The sequence below is a fragment of the Oncorhynchus gorbuscha genome, unplaced genomic scaffold (assembly GCF_021184085.1).
Source record: "Oncorhynchus gorbuscha isolate QuinsamMale2020 ecotype Even-year unplaced genomic scaffold, OgorEven_v1.0 Un_scaffold_1138, whole genome shotgun sequence".
In the NCBI taxonomy this organism is placed as follows: domain Eukaryota; kingdom Metazoa; phylum Chordata; class Actinopteri; order Salmoniformes; family Salmonidae; genus Oncorhynchus; species Oncorhynchus gorbuscha.
Genome location: NW_025746008.1, coordinates 168,741 through 196,668, shown reverse-complemented (window position 1 = coordinate 196,668; position 27,928 = coordinate 168,741). Strand labels below are relative to the sequence as shown.

Here is a 27,928-nt window from a genome sequence, read left to right as displayed (position 1 = left end):
TGTCAACATGTAGGAGGTGCTCCGTCATGCTACACTATACTGGGGTGATGTGGGTGTCAACATGTAGGAGGTGCTCCGTCACGCTACACTATACTGGGGTGATGTGGTGTCAACATGTAGGAGGTGCTCCGTCATGCTACACTATACTGGGGTGATGTGGGTGTCATGGAGGTGCTCCGTCATGCTACACTATACTGGGGTGATGTGGGTGTCAACATGTAGGAGGTGCTCCGTCATGCTACACTATACTGGGGTGATGTGGGTGTCAACATGTAGGAGGTGCTCCGTCATGCTACACTATACTGGGGTGATGTGGGTGTCAACATGTAGGAGGTGCTCCGTCAAGCTACACTATACTGGGGTGATGTGGTGTCAACATGTAGGAGGTGCTCCGTCAAGCTACACTATACTGGGGTGATGTGGGTGTCAACATGTAGGAGGTGCTCCGTCATGCTACACTATACTGGGGTGATGTGGTGTCAACATGTAGGAGGTGTTGGCAGCAGCTATTCTCCTTCTGCGTGGAGACATACTGTTAACGCTTTATCCAGAACTCTGTCCATCACCGTGATAATCTACTTTCATGACCAGATGTTCCCAAACTGGAGATTTGAACGATGGAGGATCCTCCGGTTATGGTTTGACCAATCACCATCGTACAGAACTATTTCCGGCTGCGCCTCACAAAAGGACGGTTTTTGAAATGCGCCAATTAAGATTTGAATATTGATTACAACGTGCACATGGGCTCTAGTTGTTTCAACGGAATAGACTGAAATGTTCAGATTTACTGCAGACATAGGCCTACAACACAGCACAGACTATAGGGACTGGTGTTGTTCATCCAGAAGTCCCCGTACCCAATGGTTCAGTATGAAAACGTGTACCATTACACCTCTCCTGTACGGTACAGTGTGTGTCGGGGTTCAGTCTTCCAGTGCAAAGTCGTATGGTTGGAAGTCGTTTCGTAGTTGTTTGCTCAGATCCTCCTCCTCCTCTGGGGTCTGTTTACACTCTCTCCAGTCGGCCCTCTCCGGGATGTTCAGCAACGCCTCGCTGGCCAACACCTCCCTGCACCACACAGAGACACACACAGAGAGAGACACACAGAGAGAGACACACAGAGAGAGACACACAGAGAGAGAGACACAGAGAGACACACACAGAGAGAGACACACACAGAGAGAGACACACACAGAGAGAGACACACACAGAGAGAGACACACACAGAGAGACACACACAGAGACACACAGAGAGACACACACAGAGACACACAGAGACACACACAGAGACACACACAGAGACACACACAGAGACACACACAGAGACACACACAGAGACACACACAGAGACACACACAGAGACACACAGAGAGACACACAGAGAGACACGTTAGTAACTGTTTTCAGTAGGGCTGGAATGACCCATATGCGTCCCTGAATCAAATGTTGAAGATACTAGAGCATCAGTCCAAGGACCCCGAACCGACCCAAAACGTAGCATCAGTCCAGGGACCCCTAACTGATCCAAAACGAGCATCAGCCCAGGGCCCCGAACCAAAACGTAGCATCAGTCCAGGGACCCCTAACCGACCCAAAACGTAGCATCAGTCCAGGGACCCCCTATCCGATCCAAAACGTAGCATCAGTCCAGGGACCCCTATCCGACCCAAAACGTCATCAGTCCAGGGACCCCTATCCGATCCAAAACGCATCAGTCCAGGGCCCCCGACCCAAAACGTAGCATCAGTCCAGGGACCCCTATCCACAACGTAGCATCAGTCCAGGGACCCCTAACCGAACCAAAACGTAGCATCAGTCCAGGGACCCCTAACCGACCCAAAACGTGGCATCAGTCCAGGGACCCCGAACCGAGTCAGTTAGAAAATAGGTTCAAAGGTCATGCTGGTTCACAATTTTTGTTTGCTGATGTTACTTTCTTTCTAGCTTCTGAAAATATCTCTCATCTCAACTGCGTTGACAGTCATTGATCTCCAAGCATGGAACTGCGTAGTGGTGTAGTAGATGTCTAGTCTCCTTTATGGCCCTAATCTGATATTGGTAGTAGTGTGGTAGATGTCTAGTCTCCTTTATGGCTCTAATCTGATATTGGTAGTAGTGTAGTAGATGTCTCCTTTATGGCTCTAATCTGATATTGGTAGTAGTGTGGTAGATGTCTCCTTTATGGCTCTAATCTGATATTGGTAGTAGTGTGGTAGACGTCTCCTTTATGGCTCTAATCTGATATTGGTAGTAGTGTGGTAGACGTCTCCTTTATGGCTCTAATCTGATATTGGTAGTAGTGTGGTAGATGTCTCCTTTATGGCTCTAATCTGATATTGGTAGTAGTGTGGTAGATGTCTCCTTTATGGCTCTAATCTGATATTGGTAGTAGTGTGGTAGATGTCTCCTTTATGGCTCTAACTGTTCGCTGCCCTGGCCCCCCAATGGTGGAACAAACTCCCTCACGACGCCAGGACAGCGGAGTCAATCACCACCTTCCGGAGACACCTGAAACCCCACCTCTTTAAGGAATACCTAGGATAGGATAAGTAATCCCTCTCACCCCCCTTAAGTTTTAGATGCACTATTGTTAAGTGACTGTCCCACTGGATGTCATAAGGTGAATGCACCAATTTGTAAATCGCTCTGGATAAGAGCGTCTGCTAAATGACTTAAATGTAATATTGGTAGTAGTGTGGTAGATGTCTCCTTTATGGCCCTAATCTGATATTGGTAGTAGTGTGGTAGATGTCTCCTTTATGGCCCTAATCTGATATTGGTAGTAGTGTGGTAGATGTCTCCTTTATGGCCCTAATCTGATATTGGTAGTAGTGTGGTAGATGTCTAGTCTCCTTTATGGCCCTAATCTGATATTGGTAGTAGTGTGGTAGATGTCTAGTCTCCTTTATGGCTCTAATCTGATATTGGTAGTAGTGTGGTAGATGTCTAGTCTCCTTATGGCTCTAATCTGATATTGGTAGTAGTGTGGTAGATGTCTAGTCTCCTTTATGGCTCTAATCTGATATTGGTAGTAGTGTGGTAGATGTCTCCTTTATGGCTCTAATCTGATATTGGTAGTAGTGTGGTAGATGTCTCCTTTATGGCTCTAATCTGATATTGGTAGTAGTGTGGTAGATGTCTAGTCTCCTTTATGGCTCTAATCTGATAGTGGTAGTAGTGTGGTAGATGTCTCTTTATGGCCCTAATCTGATAGTGGTAGATGTCTAGAATCTCTTTTGGCTCTAATCTGATATTGGTAGTAGTGTGGTAGATGTCTCCTTTATGGCTCTAATCTGATATTGGTAGTAGTGTGGTAGATGTCTCCTTTATGGCTCTAATCTGATATTGGTAGTAGTGTGGTAGATGTCTCCTTTATGGCTCTAATCTGATATTGGTAGTAGTGTGGTAGATGTCTAGTCTCCTTTATGGCTCTAATCTGATATTGGTAGTAGTGTGGTAGATGTCTAGTCTCCTTTATGGCTCTAATCTGATATTGGTAGTAGATGTCTCCTTTATGGCCCTAATCTGATATTGGTAGTAGTGTGGTAGATGTCTCCTTTATGGCCCTAATCTGATATTGGTAGTAGTGTGGTAGATGTCTCTCCTTTATGGCCCTAATCTGATATTGGTAGTAGTGTGGTAGATGTCTCCTTTATGGCTCCTAATCTGATATTGGTAGTAGTGTAGTGTAGATGTCTAGTCTCCTTTATGGCTCTAATCTGATATTGGTAGTAGTGTGGTAGATGTCTAGTCTCCTTTATGGCTCTAATCTGATATTGGTAGTAGTGTGGTAGATGTCTCCTTTATGGCTCTAATCTGATATTGGTAGTAGTGTGGTAGATGTCTAGTCTCCTTTATGGCTCTAATCTGATATTGGTAGTGGTGTGGTAGATGTCTAGTCTCCTTTATGGCTCTAATCTGATATTGGTAGTGGTGTGGTAGATGTCTCCTTTATGACTCTAATCTGATATTGGTAGTAGTGTGGTAGATGTCTCCTTTATGGACCTAATCTGATATTGGTAGTAGTGTGGTAGATGTCTAGTCTCCTTTATGGCTCTAATCTGATATTGGTAGTAGTGTGGTAGATGTCTCCTTTATGGACCTAATCTGATATTGGTAGTAGTGTGGTAGATGTCTCCTTTATGGCTCTAATCTGATATTGGTAGTAGTGTGGTAGATGTCTCCTTTATGGCTCTAATCTGACATTGGTAGTAGTGTGGTAGATGTCTAGTCTCCTTTATGGCTCTAATCTGATATTGGTAGTAGTGTGGTAGATGTCTAGTCTCCTTTATGGCTCTAATCTGATATTGGTAGTAGTGTGGTAGATGTCTCCTTTATGGCTCTAATCTGATATTGGTAGTGGTGTGGTAGATGTCTCCTTTATGGCTCTAATCTGATATTGGTAGTAGTGTGGTAGATGTCTCCTTTATGGCTCTAATCTGATATTGGTAGTAGTGTGGTAGATGTCTAGTCTCCTTTATGGCTCTAATCTGATATTGGTAGTAGTGTAGTAGATGTCTCCTTTATGGCTCTAATCTGATATTGGTAGTAGTGTGGTAGATGTCTCCTTTATGGCTCTAATCTGATATTGGTAGTAGTGTGGTAGATGTCTCCTTTATGGCTCTAATCTGATATTGGTAGTAGTGTGGTAGATGTCTCCTTTATGGCTCTAATCTGATATTGGTAGTAGTGTGGTAGATGTCTCCTTTATGGCCCTAATCTGATATTGGTAGTAGTGTAGTAGATGTCTCAATTTATGGTAGTAGTGTGGTAGATGTCTCTCCTTTAAATCTGATATTGGTAGTGGTGTGGTAGATGTCTAGTCTCCTTTATGGCTCTAATCTGATATTGGTAGTAGTGTGGTAGATGTCTAGTCTCCTTTATGGCTCTAATCTGATATTGGTAGTAGTGTGGTAGATGTCTCTCCTTTAGTCTCTAATCTGATATTGGTATGGCTCTAATCTGATGGCTCTAATCTGATATTGGTAGTAGTGTGGTAGATGTCTCCTTTATGGCTCTAATCTGATATTGGTAGTAGTGTGGTAGATGTCTCCTTTATGGCTCTGATATTGGTAATCTGATATTGGTAGTAGTGTGGTAGATGTCTAGTCTCCTTTATGGCTCTAATCTGATATTGGTAGTAGTGTGGTAGATGTCTAGTCTCCTTTATGGACCTAATCTGATATTGGTAGTAGTGTGGTAGATGTCTCCTTTATGGCTCTAATCTGATATTGGTAGTAGTGTGGTAGATGTCTCCTTTATGGCTCTAATCTGATATTGGTAGTAGTGTGGTAGATGTCTAGTCTCCTTTATGGCTCTAATCTGATATTGGTAGTAGTGTGGTAGATGTCTCCTTTATGGCCCTAATCTGATATTGGTAGTAGTGTAGTAGATGTCTCCTTTATGGCTCTAATCTGATATTGGTAGTAGTGTGGTAGATGTCTCCTTTATGGCTCTAATCTGATATTGGTAGTAGTGTGGTAGATGTCTAGTCTCCTTTATGGCTCTAATCTGATATTGGTAGTGGTGTGGTAGATGTCTCCTTTATGGCTCTAATCTGATATTGGTAGTGGTGTGGTAGATGTCTCCTTTATGGCTCTAATCTGATATTGGTAGTGGTGTGGTAGATGTCTAGTCTCCTTTATGGCTCTAATCTGATATTGGTAGTAGTGTGGTAGATGTCTAGTCTCCTTTATGGCTCTAATCTGATATTGGTAGTAGTGTGGTAGATGTCTAGTCTCCTTTATGGCTCTAATCTGATATTGGTAGTAGTGTGGTAGATGTCTAGTCTCCTTTATGGCTCTAATCTGATATTGGTAGTAGTGTGGTAGATGTCTAGTCTCCTTTATGGCTCTAATCTGATAGTGGTAGGTGTGTGGTAGATGCCTAGTCTCCTTTATGGCTCTAATCTGATAGTGGTAGGTGTGTGGTAGATGCCTAGTCTCCCTTCACTGTTGACGTTGAGACTGGTGTTTTGCGAGTACTATTTAATGAAGCTGCCTGTTTCTCAAACTAGATTTGTTATTTTATTTTACCTTTATATAACTAGGCAAGTCAGTTAAAGAACAAATTCTTATTTTCAATGATGGCCTAGGAACAGTGGGTTAACTGCCTGTTCAGGGGCAGAACGACAGATTTGAACCTTGTCAGCTCAGGGATTTGAACTTGCAACCAGTGATTACTAGCCAAACACTCTAACCGGAGATAGTCTAATGTACTTCTACTCTTGCTCAGTTGTGCACCGGGGCCTCCCACTCTTTCTATTCTGGTTAGAAACAGTTCGCCCTGTTCTGTGAAGGGAGTAGTACACAGCGCTGTACGAGCTCTTCAGATTCTTGACAATTTCTTGCATGGAATAGCCTCAATTTCTCAGAACAAGAATAGACTAACGAGTTTCAGAAGAAAGTGCTTTGTTTCTGGCCATTTTGAGCCTGTAATCAAACCCACATGTTGATGCTCAAGATACTCAACTGCCTCTTTGTGGCACCTGACCACACGACTGAACAGTAGTCAAGGTGAGACAAAACTAGGGCCTGTAGGACCTGCCTTGTTGATAGTATTGTTAAGAAGGAAGAAACTAGGACCTGTAGGACCTGCCTTGTTGATAGTATTGTTAAGAAGGAAGAAACTAGGACCTGTAGGACCTGCCTTGTTGATAGTGTTGTTAACAAGGTAGAAACTAGGGCCTGTAGGACCTGCCTTGTTAAGAAGGTAGAAACTAGGGCCTGTAGGACCTGCCTTGTTGATAGTGTTGTTAACAAGGTAGAAACTAGGGCCTGTAGGACCTGCCTTGTTGATAGTGTTGTTAACAAGGTAGAAACTAGGGCCTGTAGGACCTGCCTTGTTAAGAAGGTAGAAACTAGGGCCTGTAGGACCTGCCTTGTTGATAGTGTTGTTAACAAGGTAGAAACTAGACCTGTAGGACCTGCCTTGTTGATAGTGTTGTTAACAAGGTAGAAACTAGGGCCTGTAGGACCTGCCTTGTTAAGAAGGTAGAAACTAGGACCTGTAGGACCTGCCTTGTTGATAGTGTTGTTAACAAGGTAGAAACTAGGGCCTGTAGGACCTGCCTTGTTGATAGTATTGTTAAGAAGGAAGAAACTAGGGCCTGTAGGACCTGCCTTGTTGATAGTGTTGTTAACAAGGTAGAAACTAGGGCCTGTAGGACCTGCCTTGTTGATAGTATTGTTAAGAAGGAAGAAACTAGGGCCTGTAGGACCTGCCTTGTTGATAGTATTGTTAAGAAGGTAGAAACTAGGGCCTGTAGGACCTGCCTTGTTAAGAAGGTAGAAACTAGGGCCTGTAGGACCTGCCTTGTTGATAGTATTGTTAAGAAGGTAGAAACTAGGGCCTGTAGGACCTGCCTTGTTAAGAAGGTAGAAACTAGGGCCAGTAGGACCTGCCTTGTTGATAGTATTGTTAAGAAGGTAGAAACTAGGGCCTGTAGGACCTGCCTTGTTAAGAAGGTAGAAACTAGGGCCTGTAGGACCTGCCTTGTTGATAGTTTTGTAAAGAAGGAAGAAACTAGGGCCTGTAGGACCTGCCTTGTTGATAGTATTGTTAAGAAGGTAGAAACTAGGGCCTGTAGGACCTGCCTTGTTAAGAAGGTAGAAACTAGGGCCTGTAGGACCTGCCTTGTTAAGAAGGTAGAAACTAGGGCCTGTAGGACCTGCCTTGTTGATAGTGTTGTTAAGAAGGTAGAAACTAGGGCCTGTAGGACCTGCCTTGTTAAGAAGGTAGAAACTAGGGCCTGTAGGACCTGCCTGGTTGATAGTGTTGTTAAGAAGGTAGAAACTAGGGCCTGTAGGAGCTGCCTTGTTGATAGTGTTGTTAAGAAGGTAGAAACTAGGGCCTGTAGGACCTGCCTTGTTGATAGTGTTGTTAAGAAGGTAGAAACTAGGGCCTGTAGGACCTGCCTTGTTGATAGTGTTGTTAAGAAGGTAGAAACTAGGGCCTGTAGGACCTGCCTTGTTGATAGTGTTGTTAAGAAGGTAGAAACTAGGCCCTGTAGGACCTGCCTTGTTGATAGTGTTGTTAAGAAGGTAGAAACTAGGGCCTGTAGGACCTGCCTTGTTGATAGTTTTGTTAAGAAGGTAGAAACTAGGACCTGCCTTGTTGACAGTGTTGTTAAGAAGGTAGAAACTAGGGCCTGTAGGACCTGCCTTGTTGATAGTGTTGTTAAGAAGGTAGAAACTAGGGCCTGTAGGACCTGCCTTGTTGATAGTGTTGTTAAGAAGGTACAAACTAGGGCCTGTAGGACCTGCCTTGTTGATAGTGTTGTTAAGAAGGTAGAAACTAGGGCCTGTAGGACCTGCCTTGTTGATAGTGTTGTTAAGAAGGTAGAGCAGCACTTTATTATGGACAGACTTCTCCCCATCTTAGCAACTGTTGTATCAATATGTTTAGACCATGACAGTTTTACAATCCAGGGTTTAGTCACCTCAACTTGCTCAATTTCCACATGATTTATTATGAGATTTAGATGGGGTTTAGGGTTTTAGTGAGTGTTTTGTTCCAAATACAGTGCTTTTAGTTCTAGAAATATTTAAGGCTAACTTATTCCTTGCCACCCACTCTGAAACTAACTGCAGCTCTTTGTTGAGTGTTGCAGTCATTTCAGTCGCTGTAGTAGCTGACGTGTTGAGTGTTGCAGTCATTTCAGTCACTGTAGTAGCTGACGTGTATAGTGTTGAGTGTTGCAGTCATTTCAGTCACTGTAGTAGCTGACGTGTATAGTGTTGCAGTCATTTCAGTCACTGTAGTAGCTGACGTGTATAGTGTTGAGTGTTGCAGTCATTTCAGTCACTGTAGTAGCTGACGTGTATAGTGTTGCAGTCATTTCAGTCACTGTAGTAGCTGACGTGTATAGTGTTGAGTGTTGCAGTCATTTCAGTCACTGTAGTAGCTGACGTGTATAGTGTTGAGTGTTGCAGTCATTTCAGTCACTGTAGTAGCTGACGTGTATAGTGTTGCAGTCATTTCAGTCACTGTAGTAGCTGACGTGTATAGTGTTGAGTGTTGCAGTCATTTCAGTCACTGTAGTAGCTGACGTGTATAGTGTTGAGTGTTGCAGTCATTTCAGTCACTGTAGTAGCTGACGTGTATAGTGTTGAGTGTTGCAGTCATTTCAGTCACTGTAGTAGCTGACGTGTATAGTGTTGAGTGTTGCAGTCATTTCAGTCACTGTAGTAGCTGACGTGTATAGTGTTGAGTGTTGCAGTCATTACAGTCACTGTAGTAGTTGACGTGTATAGTGTTGAGTCATCCGCATACATAGACACTCTGGCTTACCTCAAAGCCAGTGACATGTCGTCAGTAAATATTGAAACAAGTAAGGGTCCTAGACAGCTGCCCTGGAGAATGCCTGATTCTACCTGGATTATGTTGGAGAGGCTTAAAGAACACCCCCTCCCCTGTTAGACAGGTAACGCTTTATCCTTGAAAGATGCACAACACTAGTTTCTAGGTTAGATCATACATGGTGTGTGTGTGTGTGTATATACCTGCCAAACTGCAGAGGGAAGTTTTTCTGAATGCGGTAGAAGAGTTTCTCTCCAGAGTCCAGCTCTACGTAGAAGTACGGTGTCCCTGGAGGAGCAATCTGATAGAAAAAAAATATTATTTATTATTACCAAAAATGATCAGAAAATATGTAAAAGCAACTTGACAGTCCTGTTACAGTTAACGTCTGGGTGGTCCCGGGAATCCAACCCACTATCCTGGTGTTGCAAGCACCATGCTCTACCAAATGGCCTACAGACGACCACAGTTTCAGCTTTCAGCATTACCATCTCCCAGCATTACCACGCCCTAGCATTATCATCTCCCAAAATTACCATGTCCTAGCATTATCTCACAACATTACCGTGTCCTAGCATTATCTCACAACATTACCATGTCCTAGCATTATCTCACAACATTACCATGTCCTAGCATTATCTCACAACATTACCGTGTCCTAGCATTATCATCTCCTAGCATTGTTACCAACTAGCATTGTTATCATCAACTTAAAATGAAATACATGTTTTTAAACTTCAGTTGATCTGAAACATTCCTATGTTCACTCATTAGATGGTGGTTCTCCAGTGTTCCCACACATAAATACTGAGGCATTTGGATTGATATGGATTTGATGTTTAAAAATATATACACAGTACAAGTCAAACGTTTAGACACCTACTCATTGAAGGGGTTTTCTTTATTTGGACTATTTTCTACATTGTAGAGTAGTAGAAGACATCAAAACTATTAAAAAAGAAACACATGGAATCATGTAGTAACCCCCCCCAAAAAAGTTAACTATATAATATTTTTTATATTTGATTACCTTCAAATAGCCACCCTTTGCCTTGATGTTAGCTTTGCACACTTGGCATTCTCTCAACCAGCTTCACCTGGAATGCTTTCCCAACAGTCTTGACGGAGATCCCACATATGCTAAGCACTTGTTGGCTGCTTTTCCTTCACTCTGCAGTCCATCTCATCCCAAACCATCTCAATTGGGTTGAGGTCAGGTGATTGTGGAGGCCAGGTCATCTGATGCAGTACTCCATCACTCTCCTTGGTCAAATAGCCCTTACACAGCCCGGAGATGTGTTTTGGGTCGTTGTCCTGTTGAAAAACAAATGATAGTCCCACGAAGCACAAACCAGATGGGATGGCGTGTCGCTGCAGAATGCTATGGTAGCCATGCTGGTTAAGGCCAAACCAGATGGGATCGCGTGTCGCTGCAGAATGCTGTGGTAGCCATGCTGGTTAAGGCCAAACCAGATGGGATCACGTGTCGCTGCAGAATGCTATGGTAGCCATGCTGGTTAAGTGTGACTTGAATTCTAAATCAAATCAGTGTCACAAGCAAAGCACCCCCACACCTCCTCCTCCATGCTTCACGCTGAGAACCACACATGCAGAGATCATCCGTTCACCTGCTCTGCGTCTCACAAAGACACGTTGGAACCAAAAATCTTAAATTTAAAACAGATTTCCATTGGTCTAATGTCCACTGCTCGTGTTTCTTGGCCCAAGCAAGTCTCTTCTTATTATTGGTGTCCTTTAGTAGTGGTTTCTTTGCAGCAATTCGACCACAAAGGCCTGATTCATGCAGTCTCCTCTGAACAGTTGATGTTGAGATGTGTCTGTTAGTTGAACTCTGTGAAGAATTTATTTTGGGCTGCATTCTGAGGCTGGTGACTCTAATGAACTTGTCCTCTGAGCAGAGGTAACTCTGGGTCTTCCTTTCCTGTGGCAGTCATAATGGTTTTTGCAACTGCACTTGAAAAATGTTCTTTAAAAAAAAGTTCTTTACCTTTTCCCCGGATTGACTGACCTTCATGTCTTAAAGTAATGACGGTCGTCTCTTTGCTTATTTGAGCTGTTCTTGCCATAATATGGACTTGGTCTTTTACCAAATAGGGCTATCTTCTGTATACCACCCCTACCTTGTCACAACACCATTAATTGGCTCAAACACATTGAGGAAATAAATTCCACAAATTAACTTTTAACAAGGCACACCTTTTAATTGAAATGCGTTCCAGGTGACTACCTCGTGAAGCTGGTGGAGAGAATACCAAGAGTGTTTCAAAGTGGTCAAGGCAAACGCTAGCTACTTTGAAGAATCTCAAATATATTTTGATTTGTTTAAACACTTTTGTGGTTACTACATGATTCCATATGTGTTATTTCATAGCTTTGATGTCTTCACTATTATTCTACAATGTAGAAAATAGTAAACATTTAAAAACATAAAATTTAAAAACCTTGAATGACTAGGTGTGTCAGGACTGTTCTCTAGGTACTTAACCATGTCAGGACTGTTCTCTAGGTACTTAACCATGTCAGGACTGTTCTCTGGGTACTTAACCATGTCAGGACTGTTCTCTGGGTACTTAACCATGTCAGGACTGTTCTCTAGGTACTTACCCATGTCAGGACTGTTCTCTAGGTACTTACCCATGTCAGGACTGTTCTCTAGGTACTTACCCATGTCAGGACTGTTCTCTAGGTACTTAACCATGTCAGGACTGTTCTCTAGGTACTTAACCATGTCAGGACTGTTCTCTGGGTACTTAATCATGTCAGGACTGTTCTCTGGGTACTTAATCATGTCAGGACTGTTCTCTGGGTACTTAATCATGTCAGGACTGTTCTCTGGGTACTTAATCATGTCAGGACTGTTCTCTAGGTACTTAACCATGTCAGGACTGTTCTCTGGGTACTTAACCATGTCAGGACTGTTCTCTGGGTACTTAATCATGTCAGGACTGTTCTCTAGGTACTTAACCATGTCAGGACTGTTCTCTAGGTACTTAACCATGTCAGGACTGTTCTCTGGGTACTTAACCATGTCAGGACTGTTCTCTAGGTACTTAACCATGTCAGGACTGTTCTCTAGGTACTTAACCATGTCAGGACTGTTCTCTAGGTACTTAATCATGTCAGGACTGTTCTCTAGGTACTTAACCATGTCAGGACTGTTCTCTAGGTACTTAATCATGTCAGGACTGTTCTCTGGGTACTTAATCATGTCAGGACTGTTCTCTGGGTACTTAACCATGTCAGGACTGTTCTCTGGGTACTTAACCATGTCAGGACTGTTCTCTGGGTACTTAACCATGTCAGGACTGTTCTCTGGGTACTTAACCATGTCAGGACTGTTCTCTGGGTACTTAACCATGTCAGGACTGTTCTCTGGGTACTTAACCATGTCAGGACTGTTCTCTGGGTACTTAATCATGTCAGGACTGTTCTCTGGGTACTTAACCATGTCAGGACTGTTCTCTGGGTACTTAATCATGTCAGGACTGTTCTCTGGGTACTTAACCATGTCAGGACTGTTCTCTGGGTACTTAACCATGTCAGGACTGTAGACAGTTTGGGGTTCGAACCCAGGATGTGTTACAACCGGCTGTGACAGGTTGTATCCTAGATCTAATAGCTGTGTGATATTTAACATGTTGTAGAACATGGTCCAGTATCAGAACCTGTTTGAGGTGTGTGTGTGTGTACCTGTTTGAGGTGTGTGTGTGTGTGTGTGTGTGTACCTGTTTGAGGTGTGTGTGTGTGTGTACCTGTTTGAGGTGTGTGTGTGTGTGTGTGTACCTGTTTGAGTGTGTGTGTGTGTGTGTGTGTACCTGTTTGAGGTGTGTGTGTGTGTGTGTGTACCTGTTTGAGGTGTGTGTGTGTGTGTGTGTGTACCTGTTTGAGGTGTGTGTGTGTGTGTGTGTGTACCTGTTTGAGGTGTGTGTGTGTGTGTGTGTGTACCTGTTTGAGGTGTGTGTGTGTGTGTACCTGTTTGAGGTGTGTGTGTGTGTGTACCTGTTTGAGGTGTGTGTGTGTGTACCTGTTTGAGGTGTGTGTGTGTGTGTGTTTGAGTGTGTGTGTGTGTGTGTGTGTGTGTGTGTGTGTGTGTGTGTGTGTGTGTGTGTGTGTGTGTGTGTGTGTGTGTGTGTGTGTGTGTGTGTGTGTGTGTGTGTGTGTGTGTGTGTGTGTGTGTGTGTGTACCTGTTTGAGGTCAGTGTGTTGTGGTATCTCCATCAGCTCCATGTTCTGTTCCTGCGCCTGCAGCATGAAGGCTTCTTTAATATCTTCAGTGGTACACTTATCCTCTGGTACTGGTACTACCTGGGGAGGGACAGACTGTTACAGGGGCTGTTCTACCTCCCTGGGGAGGGACAGACTGTTACAGGGGCTGTTCTACCTCCCTGGGGAGGGACAGACTGTTACAGGGGCTGTTCTACCTCCCTGGGGAGGGACAGACTGTTACAGGGGCTGTTCTACCTCCCTGGGGAGGGACAGACTGTTACAGGGGCTGTTCTACCTCCCTGGGGAGGGACAGACTGTTACAGGGGCTGTTCTACCTCCCTGGGGAGGGAGGGACTGTTACAGGGTCTGTTCTACCTCCCTGGGGAGGGACTGTTACAGGGTCTGTTCTACCTCCCTGGGGAGGGACAGGCTGTTCTACCTCCCTGGGGAGGGACAGACTGTTACAGGGGCTGTTCTACCTCCCTGGGGAGGGACAGACTGTTACAGGGGCTGTTCCACCTCCCTGGGGAAGGACAGACTGTTACAGGGGCTGTTCTACCTCCCTGGGGAGGGACAGACTGTTACAGGGGGCGTTCTACCTCCCTGGGGAGGGACAGACTGTTACAGGGGCTGTTCTACCTCCCTGGGGAGGGACAGACTGTTACAGGGGCTGTTCTACCTCCCTGGGGAGGGACAGACTGTTACAGGGGCTGTTCTACCTCCCTGGGGAGGGACAGACTGTTACAGGGGCTGTTCCACCTCCCTGGGGAAGGACAGACTGTTACAGGGGCTGTTCTACCTCCCTGGGGAGGGACAGACTGTTACAGGGGGCGTTCTACCTCCCTGGGTAGGGACAGACTGTTACAGGGGCTGTTCTCCTCCCTGGGGAGGGACAGACTGTTACAGGGGCTGTTCTACCTCCCTGGGGAGGGACAGACTGTTACAGGGGCTGTTCTACCTCCCTGGGGAGGGACAGACTGTTACAGGGGCTGTTCTACCTCCCTGCGGAGGGACAGACTGTTACAGGGGCTGTTCCTACCACCTCCCTGAGGGGTGAGTCTAGTCTAGTCTACCTGTAGTCTGGGGAGGGACTGTAACAGAAATGAAATGAGTGATTATCATGACAACTGATGGGCAGGCTGGCCCTGAGGGGTGAGTGTGTAGTCCCTGAGTCTACCTGTAGTCAGGCTGGCCCTGAGGGGTGAGTCTAGTCTAGTCTACCTGTAGTCAGGCTGGCCCTGAGGGGTGAGTGTAGTCTAGTCTACCTGTAGTCAGGCTGGCCCTGAGGGGTGAGTCTAGTCTAGTCTACCTGTAGTCAGGCTGGCCCTGAGGGGTGAGTGTCGTCTAGTCTACCTGTAGTCAGGCTGGCCCTGAGGGTTGAGTGTCGTCTAGTCTACCTGTAGTCAGGCTGGCCCTGAGGGGTGAGTGTAGTCTAGTCTACCTGTAGTCAGGCTGGCCCTGAGGGGTGAGTCTAGTCTAGTCTACCTGTAGTCAGGCTGGCCCTGAGGGGTGAGTCTAGTCTAGTCTACCTGTAGTCAGGCTGGCCCTGAGGGGTGAGTCTAGTCTAGTCTACCTGTAGTCAGGCTGGCCATGAGGGGTGAGTGTCGTCTAGTCTACCTGTAGTCAGGCTGGCCCTGAGGGGTGAGTGTAGTTTAGTCTACCTGTATCTGGGCAGGCTGGCCCTGAGGGGTGAGGGTCGTCTAGTCTACCTGTAGTCAGGCTGGCCCTGAGGGGTGAGTCTAGTCTAGTCTACCTGTAGTCAGGCTGGCCCTGAGGGGTGAGTGTAGTCTAGTCTACCTGTATCTGGGCAGGCTGGCCCTGAGGGGTGAGTCTAGTCTAGTCTACCTGTAGTCAGGCTGGCCCTGAGGGGTGAGTGTAGTCTACCTGTAGTCAGGCTGGCCCTGAGGGGTGAGTCTAGTCTAGTCTACCTGTAGTCAGGCTGGCCCTGAGGGGTGAGTGTAGTCTAGTCTACCTGTAGTCAGGCTGGCCCTGAGGGGTGAGTCTAGTCTAGTCTACCTGTATCTGGGCAGGCTGGCCCTGAGGGGTGAGTCTAGTCTAGTCTACCTGTATCTGGGCAGGCTGGCCCTGAGCTGACCCTGAGGGGTGAGTCTAGTCTAGTCTACCTGTAGTCAGGCTGGCCCTGAGGGGTGAGTCTAGTCTAGTCTACCTGTAGTCAGGCTGGCCCTGAGGGGTGAGTGTAGTCTAGTCTACCTGTAGTCAGGCTGGCCCTGAGGGGTGAGTCTAGTCTAGTCTACCTGTATCTGGGCAGGCTGGCCCTGAGGGGTGAGTGTAGTCTAGTCTACCTGTAGTCAGGCTGGCCCTGAGGGGTGAGTCTAGTCTAGTCTACCTGTAGTCAGGCTGGCCCTGAGGGGTGAGTGTAGTCTAGTCTACCTGTAGTCAGGCTGGCCCTGAGGGGTGAGTCTAGTCTAGTCTACCTGTATCTGGGCAGGCTGGCCCTGAGGGGTGAGTCTAGTCTAGTCTACCTGTATCTGGGCAGGCTGGCCCTGAGGGGTGAGTCTAGTCTAGTCTACCTGTAGTCAGGCTGGCCCTGAGGGGTGAGTCTAGTCTAGTCTACCTGTAGTCAGGCTGGCCCTGAGGGGTGAGTGTAGTCTAGTCTACCTGTATCTGGGCAGGCTGGCCCTGAGGGGTGAGGGTCGTCTAGTCTACCTGTAGTCAGGCTGGCCCTGAGGGGTGAGTGTAGTCTAGTCTACCTGTATCTGGGCAGGCTGGCCCTGAGGGGTGAGGGTCGTCTAGTCTACCTGTAGTCAGGCTGGCCCTGAAGGGTGAGTGTCGTCTAGTCTACCTGTAGTCAGGCTGGCCCTGAGGGGTGAGTGTCGTCTAGTCTATCTGTAGTCAGGCTGGCCCTGAGGGGTGAGTCTAGTCTAGTCTACCTGTAGTCAGGCTGGCCCTGAGGGGTGAGTCTAGTCTAGTCTACCTGTAGTCAGGCTGGCCCTGAGGGGTGAGTCTAGTCTAGTCTACCTGTAGTCAGGCTGGCCCTGAGGGGTGAGTCTAGTCTAGTCTATCTGTAGTCAGGCTGGCCCTGAGGGGTGAGTCTAGTCTAGTCTACCTGTAGTCAGGCTGGCCCTGAGGGGTGAGTCTAGTCTACCTGTAGTCAGGCTGGCCCTGAGGGATGAGTGTAGTCTAGTCTACCTGTAGTCAGGCTGGCCCTGAGGGGTGAGTGTCGTCTAGTCTACCTGTAGTCAGGCTGGCCCTGAGGGGTGAGTGTCGTCTAGTCTACCTGTAGTCAGGCTGGCCCTGAGGGGTGAGTCTAGTCTAGTCTACCTGTAGTCAGGCTGGCCCTGAGTCAGGCTGGCCCTGAGGGTGAGTGTAGTCTAGTCTACCTGTATCTGGGCAGGCTGGCCCTGAGGGGTGAGGGTCGTCTAGTCTACCTGTAGTCAGGCTGGCCCTGAAGGGTGAGTGTCGTCTAGTCTACCTGTAGTCAGGCTGGCCCTGAGGGGTGAGTGTAGTCTAGTCTACCTGTATCTGGGCAGGCTGGCCCTGAGGGGTGAGGGTCGTCTAGTCTACCTGTAGTCAGGCTGGCCCTGAGGGGTGAGTGTAGTCTAGTCTACCTGTAGTCAGGCTGGCCCTGAGGGGTGAGTGTCTAGTCTAGTCTAGTCTATCTGTAGTCAGGCTGGCCCTGAGGGGTGAGTCTAGTCTAGTCTACCTGTAGTTAGGCTGGCCCTGAAGGGTGAGTCTAGTCTAGTCTACCTGTAGTCAGGCTGGCCCTGAGGGATGAGTCTAGTCTAGTCTACCTGTAGTCAGGCTGGCCCTGAGGGGTGAGTCTAGTCTACTCTACCTGTAGTCAGGCTGGCCCTGAAGGGTGAGTGTCGTCTAGTCTACCTGTAGTCAGGCTGGCCCTGAGGGGTGAGTCTAGTCTAGTCTACCTGTAGTCAGGCTGGCCCTGAGGGGTGAGTCTAGTCTAGTCTACCTGTAGTCAGGCTGGCCCTGAAGGGTGAGTGTCATCTAGTCTACCTGTAGTCAGGCTGGCCCTGAGGGGTGAGTCTAGTCTAGTCTACCTTTAGTCAGGCTGGCCCTGAGGGGTGAGGGTCGTCTAGTCTACCTGTAGTCAGGCTGGCCCTGAGGGGTGAGTGTAGTATAGTCTACCTGTAGTCAGGCTGGCCCTGAGGGGTGAGTGTAGTCTAGTCTACCTGTAGTCAGGCTGGCCCTGAGGGGTGAGTCTAGTCTAGTCTACCTGTAGTCAGGCTGGCCCTGAGGGGCCCTGAGTCTAGTCTAGTCTACCTGTAGTCAGGCTGGCCCTGAGGGGTGAGTGTAGTCTAGTCTACCTGTAGTCAGGCTGGCCCTGAGGGGTGAGTGTCGTCTAGTCTACCTGTAGTCAGGCTGGCCCTGAGGGGTGAGTGTAGTCTACCTGTAGTCAGGCTGGCCCTGAGGGGTGAGTGTAGTCTAGTCTACCTGTAGTCAGGCTGGCCCTGAGGGATGAGGGTCGTCTAGTCTACCTGTAGTCAGGCTGGCCCTGAGGGGTGAGTGTAGTCTAGTCTACCTGGATCTGTAGGTGTTGGCTGTGGTAGTTCCTCTCAAACAGAACACAGCGCTGTCCTTTGCTCTTATAGAAGGTCCTGACAGCCATCTTGTATCGGTCCAGTTCTTTGACCACCTCAGAGCTCAGTTCCACTACTGACTGGTAGTGGCCGATGGGCAGTACCAACACATGCTGAGGGGTTAGACTGCCCTTAGCAAGGGCCAGGTAGCACTGAGGAAAAATACATCAACACAAAATGGTTAACTGGGGGCTTCAGAGCCCTTTAAACAGAACAACCTCTTTCTACTATCTGTTGTAATACTCAGACTGTGTGTGTGTGGAAACTCACATGTGTCCCAATGCTGATGACCAGGTGTTTCTCTACCTGAGGGCTGGCCAGACAGAACCAACAGGGACCGCTGGGCTGAGCTGAACCAGACACACAGAGAGAGAGAGAGAGAGAGACATACATGAGAGGGTGGGAGACGGTGAGGGTGAGGGTGTGTGTCTGTGAGAGCTGAACCAGACACACACAGAGAGAGAGAGAGAGACATACATGAGAGGGTGGGAGACGGTGAGGGTGTGTGTATAAGGGTATGGGAGGGTGTGTGTGTGTGTCTGTGAGAGCGAGGGTGGGAGACGGTGAGGGTGTGTGTCTGTGAGAGCTGAACCAGACACAGAGAGAGAGAGAGACATACATGAGAGGGTGGGAGACGGTGAGGGTGTGTGTCTGTGAGAGCGAGGGAGGGAGACTCACGGGGTCTGCGGGGTTGTTTAGGCCTGTCTAGATCAAAGGGCAGTCTCTGACTCTGCCGGTCTGAATCCCACGGCTGTCCTTGATTCTGCCAGTCTCCGTCCGAGGGCCTCTTCCTACCACGCCCCCCCTGGCCACGCCCCCCTCCACGCTGCTTCTTCCCCAGGTCAAAGAAGAACTGAGATGCCGGCTCCTGAGAGAGATACACACAGTATACAAAACATTAAGAACACTTTCCATGACAAACTGACCAGGTGAATCCAGGTGAAAGCTATGATCCCTTATCGATGTTACTTGTTAAATCCACTTCAGAGTAGATGAAGGAGAGGAGACAGGTTAAATCCACTTCAGAGTAGATGAAGGAGAGGAGACAGGTTAAATCCACTTCAGAGTAGATGAAGGGGAGGAGACAGGTTGAATAATGATATTTAAGCCTTGAGACAGTGATATGGGAATGTGTGCCATTCAGAGGGTGAATGGGGAAGACAACATATTTAAGCCTTGAGACAGTGATATGGGAATGTGTGCCATTCAGAGGGTGAAAGGGGAAGACAACATATTTAAGCCTTGAGACAGTGATATGGGAATGTGTGCCATTCAGAGGGACAACATATTTAAGAATGGGGAAGACAACATATTTAAGTGCCTCTGAACGAGGTTATGGTAGTAGGTGCCAGGAGAACCAGTTTGGGTCAAGAACTGCAACGTTGCTGGGGTTTTCACACTCAACCGTTTCCCGTGTGTATCGAGAATGGTCCATCACCTAAAGCACATCCGACGTGACACAACAGTGGGAAGCATTGGAGTCACCATGGCAACCATCATCACCTAAAGGACATCCGACGTGACACAAGAGTGGGAAGCCTTGGAGTCACCATGGCAACCATCATCACCTAAAGGACATCCGACGTGACACAACAGTGTTGGAGTCGACATGGCAACCATCATCACCTAAAGGACATCCGACGTGTCACAACAGTGTTGGAGTCGACATGGCAACCATCATCACCTAAAGCACATCCGACGTGACACAACAGTGGGAAGCCTTGGAGTCGACATGGCAACCATCATCACCTAAAGGACATCCGACGTGTCACAACAGTGGGAAGCCTTGGAGTCGACATGGCAACCATCATCACCTAAAGCACATCCGACGTGACACAACAGTGGGAAGCATTGGAGTCGACATGGGCCAGCATCCCTGTGGAACGCTCTCAACACCTTGCAGTCCACGACCCAATGAATTGAGGCTGTTCTGAGGGCTAAAGGGGAGGAGCAACTCAATATGAGGAAGGTGTTCTTAATGTTTTGTCCACTCAGTGTATATTTGCCGTCTGCATTGTCAAAGCGGTGTGTGTTTCCAAGGCTATTTTCTGATGATGATTCCTTATTGGAACTTGGCCTTTAAATCATGAGTGTCCTTAAGTCTTGTTTTAAATGTCTATTCAGCCCCACGGTCTGGCTTGATGCTTTGGCACCGGAAGGACGAAACAGGAAGACGATTTAGAGATGCCCTCTCCTCCGGAGGGGAATGAGATGCCCTCTCCTCCGGAGGGGAATGAGATGCCCTCTCCTCCGGAGGGGAATGAGATGCCCTCTCCTCCGGAGGGGAATGAGATGCCCTCTCCTCCGGAGGGGAATGAGATGAGATGCCCTCTCCTCCGGAGGGGGAATGAGATGCCCTCTCCTCCGGAGGGGAATGAGATGCCCTCTCTCCGGAGGGGAATGAGATGTCTCCTCCGGAGGGGAATGAGATGCCCTCTCCTCCGGAGGAATGAGATGCCCTCTCCTCCGGAGGAATGAGATGTGCTGCCGACCTCAAGGTAGAACGTCTTCCCATGTCTGTCTGTCTGTTAAACCTTTTATAGTTGTTGGCCTTCTACACTACATGACCAAAAGTATGTGGACACCTGCACATCCAAAATCTCATTGCGAAATCATGGGCATTAATATGGAGTAAGTCCCCCCTTTGCTGCTATAACAGCCTCCACTCTTCTGGGAAGGCTTTCCACTAGATGTTGGAACATTGCTGCTATAACAGCCTCCACTCTTCTGGGAAGGCTTTCCACTAGATGTTGGAACATTGCTGCTATAATAGCCTCCACTCTTCTGGGAAGGATTTCCACTAGATGTTGGAACATTGCTGCTATAACAGCCTCCACTCTTCTGGGAAGGCTTTCCACTAGAGGTTGGAACATTGCTGTGGGGACTTGCTTCCATTCAAGCCACAAGATGTTGGAACATTTGTGAGGTCGGGCTTTCCACTGATGTTGGGCGTGGGGACTTGCTTCCATTCAGCCACCTGGCTCACTGATGTTGGGCGATTAGACCTGGCTCACAGTCGCAATTCATCCCAAAGGTGTTTGATGGGGTTGAGGTCAGGGCTCTGACCAGGACAGTCAAGTTCTTCCACACCGATCTCTAAAAACATTTCTGTATGGACCTGGCTTTGTGCTCGGGGGCATGGTCATGCTGAAACAGGAAAGGACCTTGCCCAAACTGTTGCCCCAAAGTTGGAGGCACCGACTCATCTATAATGTACAGTGCCTTCGGAAAGTATTCTGAACCCTTGACCTTTTCAAAATTCTTATGTTACGGCCTTATTCCAAAATAAAAACAAACCTCCGCAATCTACACACAATACCCGATAATGACATAGCGAAATCAGGTTCAAATGTATTAAAATAAAAAAACAGAAATACCTTATTTACATAAGTATTCAGACCCTTTGATACGAGACTCCAAATTGAGCTCAGGTGCATCCTGTTTCCATTGATCACCCTTGAGATGTTTCTACAACTTGGAGTCCACCTGTGGTAAATTCAACTGATTGGACATGGTATGGAAAGGCACACACCTGTCTATATAAGGTCCCACAGTTGACAGTGCATGTCAGAGCAAAAACCAAGCCATGAGGTCAAAGGAATTGTCCGTAGAGCTCCTAGACAGGATTGTGTCAAGACACAGATCTGGGGAAGGGTATCAAAAAAATGTCTGCAACATTGAAGGTCCCCAAGAACACAGTGGCCTCCATCATTCTTAAATGGAAGAAGTTTGGAACCACCAAGACTCTTCCTAGAGCTGGCCAGCCGTCCAAACTGACCAATCGGGGGAGAAGAGCCTTGGTCAGGGAGGTGACCAAGAACCCGATGGTTACTCTGGCAGAGCTCCAGAGTTCCTCTGTGGAGATGGGAGAACCTTCCAGAAGGACAACCCTCTCTGTAGTACTTCACCAACCAGGCCTTTATGGTAGAGTGGCCAGACTGAAGCCACTCCTCAATAAAAACGCACATGCCTGCTTGAAGTTAGCCAAAAAGGCACCGAAAGACTCTCAGAGCTGTGGTTTGACGAAACCAAGATTCAACTGTTTGGCCTGAACACCAAGCATCACGTCTGGAGGAAACCACCATCCCTCCGGTGAAACATGGGGGTGGCAGCATTGTGCTGTGGGGGTGTTTTTCAGCGGCAGGGACTGGGAGACTAGTCAGGATTGAGGAAAAGATGAACAGAGTAAAGTACAGAGAGATCCTTGATGAAAACCTGCTCCAGACATCAGACTGGGGCGAAGGTTCACCTTCTAACAGACCAACGAACCTAAGCACACAGCCAAGACAACCCAGGAGTGGCTTTGGGACAAGTCTCTGGACGTCGAGTGGCCCAGGCAGAGCCCGGGAATTTAACCCAATCAAACATCTCTGGAGAGACCTAAAAATAGCTGTGCAGCGATGCTCCCCATTCAACCTAACAGAGCTTGAGAGGATCTGCAGAGAAGAATGGGAGATCCTCCCCAAATACAGGTGTGCCAAGCTTGTAGCATCAGACCCAAGAAGACTCTAGGCTGTAATCTGACAGAGGTGCTTCAACAAAGTACTGAGTAAAGGGTCTGAATACTTATGTAAATGTGATATTTCTGTTTATTTCATTATAAATTAGCAAACATGGAAACCCATTTCATGAAGCTCCCGGCGAACAGTTCTTGTGCTGACGTTGCTTCCAGAGGCAGTTTGGAACCCGGTAGTGAGCGCTGCAACAGAGGCAGTTTGGAACTCGGTAGTTTGAGCGCTGCAACAGAGGCAGTTTGGAACTCGGTAGTGAGTTTGAACCCGTGTGAGCGCTGCAACAGAGGCAGTTTGGAACCAGTTTGGAACTCGGTAGGTAGTGAGTGCTGCAACAGAGGCAGTTTGGAACCCGGTAGTGAGCGCTGCAACAGAGGCAGTTTGGAACCCGGTAGTGAGTGCTGCAACAGAGGCAGTTTGGAACTCGGTAGTGAGTGCTGCAACAGAGGCAGTTTGGAACTCGGTAGTGAGTGCTGCAACCGAGAACAGAGTGTTTTTACGCGCTACATGTTTCAGCACTCGGCAGTCCCGTTCTGTGAGCTAGTGTGGACCACCACTTCACGGCTGAGCCATTACTGCTCCTAGACTTCACAATAACAGCACTTACAGTTGAAGGTGGCAGCTCGAGCAGCGCAGTAATTTGACAAACTGACTGGTTGGAAAGGTGGCATCCTATGACGTTGCCACGTTGAAAGTCACTGAGCTCTTCAGTAAGGCCATTCTATTGCCGATATCGGTCTATGGAGATCGCATGGCTGGGTGCTCTATTTTATACACGTCAGCAACAGATGTGGCCCGAAATAGACGAATACACTAATTTGAAGGGGTGTGGACATATACTCGTCTCTATATAGTATATATATATAAATAGACGAATACACTAATTTGAAGGGGTGTGGACCTATACTCGTCTCTATATAGTGTCTTAGTTGTTGGCCTTTGTTTAGCATGAAGATCTAAACCCTGAGAGATTTTCAGATCCTAAGAGTGTGTGTGAGTACCTGGACAGTAGGGTCAGATAGAGTGTGTGTGAGTACCTGGACAGTAGGGTCAGATAGAGTGTGTGTGAGTACCTGGACAGTAGGGTCAGATAGAGTGTGTGTGAGTACCTGGACAGTAGGGTCAGATAGAGTGATGTGTGAGTACCTGGACAGTAGGGTCAGATAGAGTGTGTGTGAGTACCTGGACAGTAGGGTCAGATAGAGTGTGTGTGAGTACCTGGACAGTAGGGTCAGATAGAGTGTGTGTGAGTACCTGGACAGTAGGGTCAGATAGAGTGTGTGTGAGTACCTGGACAGTAGGGTCAGACCTGTAGAGTGTGTGTGAGTACCTGGACAGTAGGGTCAGATAGAGTGTGTGTGAGTACCTGGACAGTAGGGTCAGATAGAGTGTGTGTGAGTACCTGGACAGTAGGGTCAGATAGAGTGTGTGTGAGTACCTGGACAGTAGGGTCAGATAGAGTGTTCTCTCTAACCATCCTGCTGTAGGGCTCTCAGTGACATCCTGAGGCTGCTTGACCAGTTCTGATGCCTCCATGCTTTTCATCGGGATAATGTTGAAGGCATACAGATACTGCAGAGAGAGAGACACAATATTAACCACTAAGCCAGCTCAGATGTCTCCCTGCCCCTATGTTGAACCCATCCTGGTACTAGAGAGAGACACAATATTAACCCCTAAGCCAGCTCAGATGTCTCCCTGCCCCTATGTTGAACCCATCCTGGTACTAGAGAGAGACCAATATTAACCCTAAGGGCTCAGATGTCTCCCTGCCCCTATGTTGAACCCATCCTGGTACTAGATAGAGTGTGTGTGAGTAGAACACAATATTAACCCCTAAGCCAGCTCAGATGTCTCCCTGCCCTACCTGGAACCCATCCTGGTACAGAGAGAGAGACAATATTAACCCCTAAGCCAGCTCAGATGTCTCCCTGCTCCTCACTATGTTGAACCCATCCTGGTACTAGAGAGAGAGACAATATTAACCCCTAAGCCAGCTCAGATGTCTCCTGCTCCTCACTATGTTGAACCCATCCTGGTACAGTAAGGCTCAGATAGAGGTACTAGAGAGTACAATATTAACCCCTAAGCCAGCTCAGATGTCTCCCTGCTCCTATGTTGAACCCACCTGGTACTGTATGTAGGGTCAGATAGAGTCCTGCTCCTCACTATGTTGTCCTGGACTAGGGAGATACAATATTAACCCCTAAGCCAGCTCAGATGTCTCCCTGCCCCTATGTTGAACCCATCCTGGTACTAGATAGAGAGAGACACAATATTAACCCCTAAGCCAGCTCAGATGTCTCCCTACTCCTATGTTGAACAGTCCTGGTACTAGAGAGAGACAATATTAACCCCTAAGCCAGCTCAGATGCCTCCCTGCTCCATCACTATGTTGAACCCATCCTGGTACTAGAGAGACACAATATTAACCCCTAAGCCAGCTCAGATGTCTCCTGCCCCTATGTTGAACCCATCCTGGTACTAGAGAGAGAGACACAATATTAACCCCTAAGCCAGCTCAGATGTCTCCCTGCTCCTCACTATGTTGAACACATCCTGGTACTAGAGAGAGACACAATATTAACCCCTAAGCCAGCTCAGATGTCTCCCTGCTCCTCACTATGTTGAACCCATCCTGGTACTAGAGAGAGACAATATTAACCCCTAAGCCGGCTCAGATGCCTCCCTGCTCCTATGTTGAACCCATCCTGGTACTAGAGAGAGAGACAATATTAACCCCTAAGATGTCTCCCTGCTCCTCACTATTAACCCCTAAGCCAGCCAGCTCAGATGTCTCCCTGCTCCTCACTATGTTGAACCCATCCTGGTACTAGAGAGACAATATTAACCCCTAAGCCAGCTCAGATGCCTCCCTGCTCCTCACTATGTTGAACCCATCCTGGTACTAGAGAGAGAGACACAATATTAACCCCTAAGCCAGCTCCTCACTATGTTGAACCCATCCTGGTACTAGAGAGAGACAATATTAACCCCTAAGCCAGCTCAGATGCCTCCCTGCTCCTCACTATGTTGAACCCATCCTGGTACTAGAGAGAGAGACACAATATTAACCCCTAAGCCAGCTCAGATGTTTGGGGTAATTTAGAAATGTCATTGTTTTTGAAAGAAGAGCAACATTTTTGTCCATAAAATTACATCAAATTGTTCAGAAATACAGTGTAGACATTGTTAATATAGTAGATGACTATTGTAGCTGGAAACTGCTGATTTTTTATGGGATATCTACATAGGAGTACAGAGGCCCATTATCAGCAACCATCACTCCTGTGTTCCAATGGCACGTTGTGTTAGCTAATCCACGTTTATCATTTTAAAAGGCTAATTGATCATTAGAAAACCATTTTGCAATTATGTTATCACAGCTGAAAACTGTTGTACTGATTAAAGAAGCAGTAAAACTGGCCTCCTTTAGACTAGTTGAGTATCTGGAGAAACAGCATTTGTGGGTTCGATTACAGGCTCAAAATGGCCAGAAACAAAGTACTTTCTACTGAAACTCGTCAGTCTATTCTTGTTCTGAGAAATTAAGGCTATTCCATGTGAGAACTTTCCAAGAAACTGAAGATCTCGTACAACGCTGTGTACTACTCCCTTCACAGAACAGCGCAAACTGGCTCTAACCAGAATAGAAAGAGGAGTGGGAGGCCCCGGTGCACAACTGAGCAAGAATATTAGAGTGTCTAGTTTGGGAAACAGACGCCTCACAAGTCCTCAACTGGCAGCTTCATTAAATAGTACCCGCAAAACATCAGTCTCAACGTCAACAGTGAAGAGGCGACACCGGGATGCTGCCTTCTGGCCAAAAAAAAAAAAAAGAATTAAGATGGGCAAATGAACACAGACACTGGACAGAGGAACTATTTAATGAAGCTGACAGTGGTCAACAGCATCCTCCACTACAGAGAGGGGAGTGGTCAATAACATCCTCCACTACAGAGAGGGGAGTGGTCAATAACATCCTCCACTACAGAGAGGGGAGTGGTCAATAACATCCTCCACTACAGAGAGGGGAGTGGTCAATAACATCCTCCACTACAGAGAGGGGAGTGGTCAATAACATCCTCCACTACAGAGAGGGAGTGGTCAATAACATCCTCCACTACAGAGAGGGGAGTGGTCAATAACATCCTCCACTACAGAGAGGGGAGTGGTCAATAACATCCTCCACTACAGAGAGGGGAGTGGTCAATAATATCCTCCAATACAGAGAGGGGAGTGGTCAATAATATCCTCCAATACAGTGAGACCTCACCTTTCTCTTCTCTGGGTTGTTGACGGTTGCCAGGGCGATAAATCTGCTGACGTGCTGAGTATTCTCCTGAAGAACAACATGATTCCTACACAAAAGCACACACACACACACACACACACACACACACACACACACACACACACACACACACACACACACACACACACACACACACACACACACACACACACACACACACGTTAACGCCCTCTACCGCAGCAAAGTGGTAGTATGGTAGTTTATATACAGTGTGAATTACCCTGTAAGGTTGTGTTGTGTGTGTGATAGTGTGTGTACCTGTAAGGTAGTCTCTCATAGTGAACTCCTTCTACCGCAGCAAAGTGGTAGCGAGGCTTCAGCTTGTAAGCCAGGTGGGAGATGGAGGTCGTTCCACAGAACTTAGTGTTGACTTCCTGAAACAAAAAAAGTTTAGTTTAAAATAAACAACACTGTTTAGCTGGGTCAAACACACAGCATCTGAAGCTGCTAGCTATTGGGTTAGGGGGCTAGTTAGAGGGTTAGAGGGTGTTAGAGGGTTGTTAGAGGGTAGCAGGGCTAGTTAGAGGGTAGCAGGGCTAGTTAGAGGGTAGCAGGGGGCTAGTTAGAGGGTTGTTAGAGGGTAGCGGGGTTGTTAGAGGGTTGTTAGAGGGTTGTTAGAGGGTTGTTAGAGGGTAGCGTTAGGGGTTGTTAGAGGGTAGCAGGGCTAGTTAGAGGGTAGCAGGGCTAGTTACAGGGTTGTTAGAGGGTAGTGGGGCTAGTTAGAGGGTTGTTAGAGGGTAGCGGGGGTTGTTAGAGAGTAGCGGGGATCGTTAGAGGGTAGCAGGGGTTGTTAGAGGGTAGTGGGGCTCGTTAGAGGGTTATTAGAGGGTAGTGGGGCTAGTTAGAGGGTAGCGGGGCTAGTTAAAGGGTTGTTAGAGGGTAGCGGGACTAGTTAAGAGGGTTGTTAGAGGGTAGCGGGGCTAGTTAAGAGGGTTGTTAGAGGGTAGTGGGGCTAGTTAGAGGGGTAGTTAGGTTAGATGGAGGACGGGTAGTTAGGTTAGACGGAGGACGGGTAG

The 27,928-nt window shown here is 47.4% G+C and overlaps 1 pseudogene; it reads right to left on the bottom strand.

Annotated features, from left to right (window-relative positions):
* Nucleotides 1-481: 481 nt before the first annotated feature.
* The window catches only part of LOC124021603, a 32,916-nt pseudogene continuing 5,469 nt past the window's right edge, over nt 482-27,928 (bottom strand).